Raw genomic sequence first — 7,266 nt, 5'->3', positions numbered from 1 at the left:
AGATCCAAGGTATTTAGGGTTGCATGTACACTTAGGAGTGTTAGAATGCTCAAAGCCCAACAGGATTGTCCAATAACAAAGAACTCTGACGCAGACAGGAAGATACTAAGGATCACTGCTGCAGGAGAGACTACTCCAGACCCACGTTGAAATTCTAGGGCGTTTCGTTATAGTAGACTTATAAACTGTTAAAAACTAGTGCAACTCGAGTCATATCTTTTTGCGAGATCCCGTCAGTCAAGGGACTCTCGTGCTGTGTGTACTTGCTTTTTGTAGTATACCTTGTTCGCCGCAGTAGTCTTGTAGATAAAACTAAAATACTGAAACTCTGTCAAAGTTGAACCATTATGTTTTTGTAACACCTTTATGATCTAGTCTAACGCCTTTTATTCCGAGTAGTCCGACATTATCATGTAACCTGAGTCAATTCGATCCTCACAATGCCAGTCTCGTGCGAAAATTCTTTTCCCCGTAATCGCCTTTCTAGCGAAGCCGTCATTCCAGAACTCCGAGATACTCATGCGTAGGGTATCTTATGTTTCGTATCCTTCCCGAAGAAACCTCCCCGGTATACCGCCCGTACAGTACGTCAAGTTCAATCCGAAGACCCATACGGTTAATCTATCGCTGAGGAATATATACGCAAGGGTGGTATATAATCAAGGTTCTACAGGCTTAGAATTGATGATTTTGCTTTAACTTCTTTTCCTTGTTTGGATGTGAGCTTAGAGAAGAATCATTTATTCGACGACCTTTTCAATCTTAATTATATACGACTCGTATACGCGAAGCTGTGATTGATGAACCAAATATGACTTCTAATATGAACTTCAGGATGGAGACTGCTCAAGAATACGAGTGATCGCGCTGCTATGCGAATAAACTTAGGAGCCAAACAAATGCCTTTCCCTCCGATCGAGACAAGAGATACAGATAGAACAGAAGTACCTATCATTTTTCCTTACTTCATGAGTAATCGTACTTTCTTTTGGATCTTTCCGACATCTTTCCAGAAGAAATTTCAGGATTACCTCCTCAACGTCAAAGTCGAGTTCAGAATCGGCTTAGTTCCAGGGGCTACCCCAGTAGCCAAATCCCCCTATCGTCTAGCACCTGCAGAGATGCAAGAACTATCCGGTCAACTTAACGAACTGCTCAGCAAGGGCTTTATAAGACCAAGCTTCTCACCCTGGGGAGCTCCGGTCTTGTTCGTCAAGAAGAAAGACGGATCGTTTCGTATGTGCATCGACTACAGGGAGCTCAACAAACTAACCGTCAAGAATCGTTACCCTCTGCCTCGCATTGACGATTTGTTTGACCAACTTCAAGGGGCGAACTTCTTTTCAAAAATAGACCTAAGATCCGGGTATCACCAGTTACGAGTGTTAGGGGAGGATGTTCCGAAGACAGCCTTCCGAACTCGTTATGGACACTACGAATTTGTAGTGATGCCGTTTGGATTAACCAATGCGCCCGCGGTATTCATGGATTTAATGAATAGAGTGTGTCGTCCTTACTTGGATCAGTTCGTCATCATCTTCATCGATGACATACTTATCTACTCTCGTAGTAAGGAGGAGCATAGTCAACATCTTTGACAGGTCTTGGAAACACTACGATCGGAGAAGCTCTATGCGAAGTTCTCGAAATGCGAATTTTGGATTCGAAGAGTCGAATTCCTGGGTCACGTTGTTAGTGAAGAGGGAATTCATGTGGACACTTTCAAAATCAAGGCCATTGGGAACTGGTCAGCTCCGAAGACACCTACAGAAATTCGTAAATTTCTAGGTCTCGCTGGCTACCATCATAGGTTCATTCAGAACTTCTCTCCAAATTGCAAAACCTCTTACGACTTTGACCCAGAAGGACGTGGCCTCTGACTGGGAAGAGAAGCAAGAGAAAGCGTTCCAAACGATGAAGCGAGACTTATGCACCGCACCGATACTATCCTCCCAGAAGGAATAGAAGACTTCGTGGTCTATTGCGATGCATCCAAATCAAGGGCTCGGTTGTATTCTGATGCAATGAGGTAAGGTCATTGCCTATGCCTCCCGTTAACTTAAGACACTCGAAGCCAGCTATACAACACACGATCTGGAGTTAGAGGCAGTGGTAATTGCTCTAAAGGTCCGGAGATCATTCGGGAAACGACAGAGAAGATCGTTCAGATTCGTGAACGATTGAAAGCCTCTAGAGACCAACAGAAAAGCTACGCAGACAAAAGAAGGAAACCTTTGGAATTCCAGGTGCGAGACCGAGTTCTTTTGAAAGTCTCACACTGGAAGGGCTTGATACGCTTCGGAAAGCGTGGAAAGCTAAATCCAAGATACGTAGGGCCTTTCGAGATTCTCGCTAGAATCGGCCCTGTAGCGTACAAACTCAATCTACCCCGCGAACTTTGTAACGTACATTCTACTTTCCACGTCTCAAACTTGAAAAAGTGTCTGTCCGACGAGACTCTTGTAATCTCACCCTACGAGATCGAGATCAACGAGAGCCTAAACTTCGTGGAAGAACCTGTAGAGATCATGGACCGAGAGGTTAAGCAAACGAAGCAAAGCCGTATCCCGATAGTGAAGGTTCGCTGGAACGCTAAGCGAGGACCTGAATTCACTTGGGAGCGCGAGGATCAGTTGAAACTGAAATATCCTCATCTTTTTACTTAGTTATTTGTAACTACTTAATTGCTTTAACTCTAATTTCGGGACAAAATTCTCTCTAACGGGGGGATGATGTGACAACCCGAAATTTCTATCTTGTACTTTCAACCAAATTCAATCAAAGTCAGACTTGTATCTGCTATCTTTTAGCAATGTTTAGAGTCTGTTTGGGTGTTTTTAATCATATGGCATTCAAGAATCAAATGTTAGGAAGTATCTTCTAGGGTAAATGTGCAACAATCAAGCCTTAAACCCCATTATGAGGTGTTTACGGCCAAACTTCATGAGTTTGGGCCGGAAACTCATCCTTGGCCGTGAACTCATGCTATATGCATGAGTTTACATCATTTTTCATTATTTCCTTCATTTCAAGTCAAAGAAATCCCATTCTCTCTCAAGTATCATCAAGTTCTTCATCTTGATCTTCCAAAAATGTAAGAATTCCTTCCTTTGATTTGTTGTTACAACACTTTATCTAGTAAGGATCATTGATTTCATCCATGAAATCACTCCATTTTGATGGATCTTCAAGTGTTCTTCATTTCACCAAGAACACCAAGAACACACACTAGTGTTTTTGGACTTTAATCACCCTATCAAGCTTCTATATTGTAAGTACTCTTGCGTTTGCTTGTTATATGCTTGAATGACTTAGTTTACACCTTGAAAACATCAAGAAATCAAGAACAAAAGGTGTTTACGGCCAAGGCAATCTCCTTGGGCCGTAAACCCTAATTAAGGGTGCAAATGAGCCCTAATATCTTCCAAAGCCTTGGAACCAAGTCTAGAACACTTCATTGTGACTTATAAGACCTTAAAACACAACTTGGTACAAAATACCATGAGTTTACGGCCGTAAACTCATGGGGGTTTACCCCTGGGCCGTAAACTCATGTGATACATCCATGTTGGCCGTAAACTCCAATGTGAGGCCATACTTCCCTTAGATGCAACCCTTTGGTACTTCTAGCACTTGAATTAAAGTGTTTTCCATGTCCTAGGGTGTCTTTACTTGCTTAATTAGTTGTTAAATAACTAATTAGATACATATATGTGTCATTATATGTTAAATAGGATCCGTGTGTGTGCTCAAGTCTTCACTTGACACTTAGCATCCTATACCACTCGTTCATCCAAACCACTCACTGTAGGTGAGTTCATACCCCTTAACTTACCTTTTAAATGATTTTAAATGCTTTTATGGGGGGGGGGGGAATACAAGTTGAAACATTATAGTTATTATATCAATCGCATGTGATTAATAACTATCAAACAAATGGATTTGCTATACTTTTAGCTGTTTTATCAAACAAAATACTTCAAAATGTTTATCAAACTCTTTTACACGTTAAACTCTTTATCAAACTTGTTTTTATACGCCAAACTGCTTTTAAATCGTTTTATAAAATGACATCAAGTCGTCAATATTTATGTAAACTCTTCAAAAGGTTTTACAAAACTTCTTTCTAAACTTATATATATATATATATATATATATATATATATATATATATATATATATATATTGTCAAAATCATGTCTAATGCATATATATAGTTATATAAGTAAGGTTTGAAGGACTTAGGACTGATAACTCACTTTATTTCCTGTTCCTCGTTTGGTTGTGGACTTAGAGTACCCGGTTGTTTGTCCGAGTGTCGTTTGATCCTTAGTTATATATTATGTATATATATGTATAAGACATAAAAGCTTTTATCTCAGTTCAATACATTCAGTTATACAAACAATTCTACTAGTAAACTATAATAGGTATAGTTTAGGAAGATACTACTCATTACTTCTAGTACAAGGAAACATACAAAGAGTCAGTTCATACATGAGTCAATACATACTATATGAGAAACAGAACATACTATTATGAGAAACTAAGAGAACATACTATTATGATAAACTAAGAGAACATACTATTATGAGAAACTAAGAGAACATACTATTATGAGAAACTAAGAGAACATACTATTATGAGAAACTAAGAGAACATACTATGATGAGAAACAAAGAGAACATACTACATACTAGACAGAGAGAACATACATTACACTAGTACATACAAAACATATACAAGAATACTATAACATAAATGTAAGCCACGGTTTCGGGGCATGGCATCACCTGTCATGGCTCGTTTTGTATCCAGAGTCTCCTAGATGGAGAGCGTGAATTTGTGTATAGATCTATACTGGATTGACTATCCTACACCTTGCTGCTTGCTACAGTGGGACTTGCAAGTCTACGGGTGCCAAATGTCATTTCTTCCGACGTCTTTCATCGTCGTGTTTTTAGTCAATTGTATGGTACAATCATATCACATTATACCTTAAATAACAATTGGTTTAAGGTAGTCGGTACAGCAGTAGTTACTATAATACAACACTACAGTACTTTATTATTTCCCCATTGCATTCACATTGTGATCTTTTCACATAAAAGGTAATGTAAAACTATATTTTTGGTTAATGATAGTCACACTTGGGAAAAATACACACTCTTACAAGAAACAAACATACAAAACATTTGATGCCTTGGTAGAAGGCTACGTTTAGTAGAAAATATAAGATTTTCTAGGAGATACAAACATTTACTACAAACATTTACAAACTTATACATCAAACAGTTACAAACTTATACATCAATCACTTACAAACATTTTCATACAAACAATGACACTAAAATGCTTATGAACTCACCAGCTTTAAAGCTGATAAACTCTTTCAAATAACTTGTATTCTCAGGTCATCAGTAGACAGGTACCGATGCCATGTTTTGAGAAGATGGAGCTCGTTCAAGACTCATCTCTTATTTTTGATTTACATTTTTGGTGTCTTATAAACTTAACAGAACACACTTGTATTAAATTATATTATTAATGCAATGGATGATGCTGTTGCTTGTTTACTACTATGCTTTGTTGTGATACTGTACATGACGTCCTCCACCCCGGAACGTTTCCGCCGTTCCGATTTTGGGGTGTGACACATTCCATGCTGAGGGACGATATTCGGGAGTTTGTGAGTTTTACGGGGTGTAAGACCCTGAATGAAATGGTGGAGAAGGCCTGGGAACGGGAAATGGAGTTGGAATCCCGCACGAAGCGGAAGCCTGAACAAGCTCAGGCAGCAGTAGGACAAGCTAAGAAGCCTAAGACGTCAGACACTTCCAGCAAGGGTCAGCAGGGTCGGGGCCGATGTGCCAAGTGTAGCCGGGTACACAGTGGAGCTTGCTGTATCGCAGGCTCGGGATGTTATGCATGTGGCCAGCAGGGCCATATGAGCAGGGACTGCCCCGCGAAGGGCTTAATCTGTTTTCACTGCAACCAGACCGGCCATAAGCGGGTCAACTGTCCAAAGTTGCAGGGAGAAGGAGGAATGGTGGCGGCGCCTGCGCCCGCCACGATGAGGATTACCGATGGACGCCCTGCTAAGGCGAAAGCTCCAACAGTGAAGAGCCGTGCATTTCAGCTGACTACCGAAGAGGCACGCGCAGAGCCAGACGTTCTGGCTGGTACGTGATTATTCTTCCCTGCTCTATATATCTGTTTTGCTTATGTGTGTTATATGCTTGTATAGGGACCTTTTTGGTCAATGGTATGTCTGCTCATGTCTTGTTTGATTCGGGTGCAACCCGATCGTTCGTATCTCTTGCGCTTAACAGGAAGTTACGGGAAGCGCCGAGAACTTTGGATTCCCCGCTCGAGGTGGAGATTGCGGATGACCGCACCGTTAGTACTACGAGGGTGTATCGGGATTGTGTCTTGAATGTACTTGGGGAGAGATTTCGAGTCGACCTAGTCCCGATACCGTTGCAAGGACTGAAAGTAATTATCGGAATGGACTGGTTGGGGGCCAACGGGGCCATGATTGACTGCGAGCATCAGTTGGTGAGGGTTCAAACCCCAAGTGGGGGAGAACTGGTGATACATGGTGAGAGGGCATCGTAGGGACCGACCCTCTGTACGACTGCAAGGGCTAGGAGGTTCCTGCAGTAGGGTTGTACGGGATTTCTGGCATATATCTCGGATACAAGGGTAGAGATCATGAAGGATGTAGGCAGTGTGCCTGTTGTTCAGGGCTTTCGGGACGTTTTCCCCGAAGAGTTACCAGGGGTGCCTCCGGAGAGGCAGGTGGAATTTCGCATAGAATTGGTGTCGGGTGCCGCTCCAATAGCAAAGGCACCATATCGGTTAGCACCACCTGAGATGCAAGAGTTATCTACACGACTTCAGGAGCTGTTAGACCGAGGGTTCATTCGTCCGAGTAGTTCTCCGTGGGGAGCACCAATCCTTTTCGTGAAAAAGAAGGATGGATCCCACATGATGTGTATCGATTATAGAGAGCTAAACAAGCTAACGGTGAAGAACCGTTATCCGTTGCCAAGGATCGATGATTTGTTCGATCAGCTGCAGGGTGCGTCTTGGTTTTCTAAGATTGATCTTCGGTCGGGATACCATCAGATGAGGATTCGGGATGAGGATATACCGAAGACGGCTTTCAGGACTCGGTATGGGCATTATGAGTTTGTAGTGATGACGTTTGGGCTCACCAATGCCCCGGCAGTGTTCATGGACCTTATGAATAAGGTGTGTAGA

Source organism: Lactuca virosa, chromosome 7 (assembly GCF_052849685.1).
Source record: "Lactuca virosa cultivar CGN04683 chromosome 7, Lactuca_virosa_CGN04683_v6, whole genome shotgun sequence".
Taxonomy (NCBI): Eukaryota; Viridiplantae; Streptophyta; class Magnoliopsida; order Asterales; family Asteraceae; genus Lactuca; species Lactuca virosa.
The sequence above is the reverse complement of the archived record's forward strand: the minus strand, read 5'-3'. Positions refer to the sequence as shown.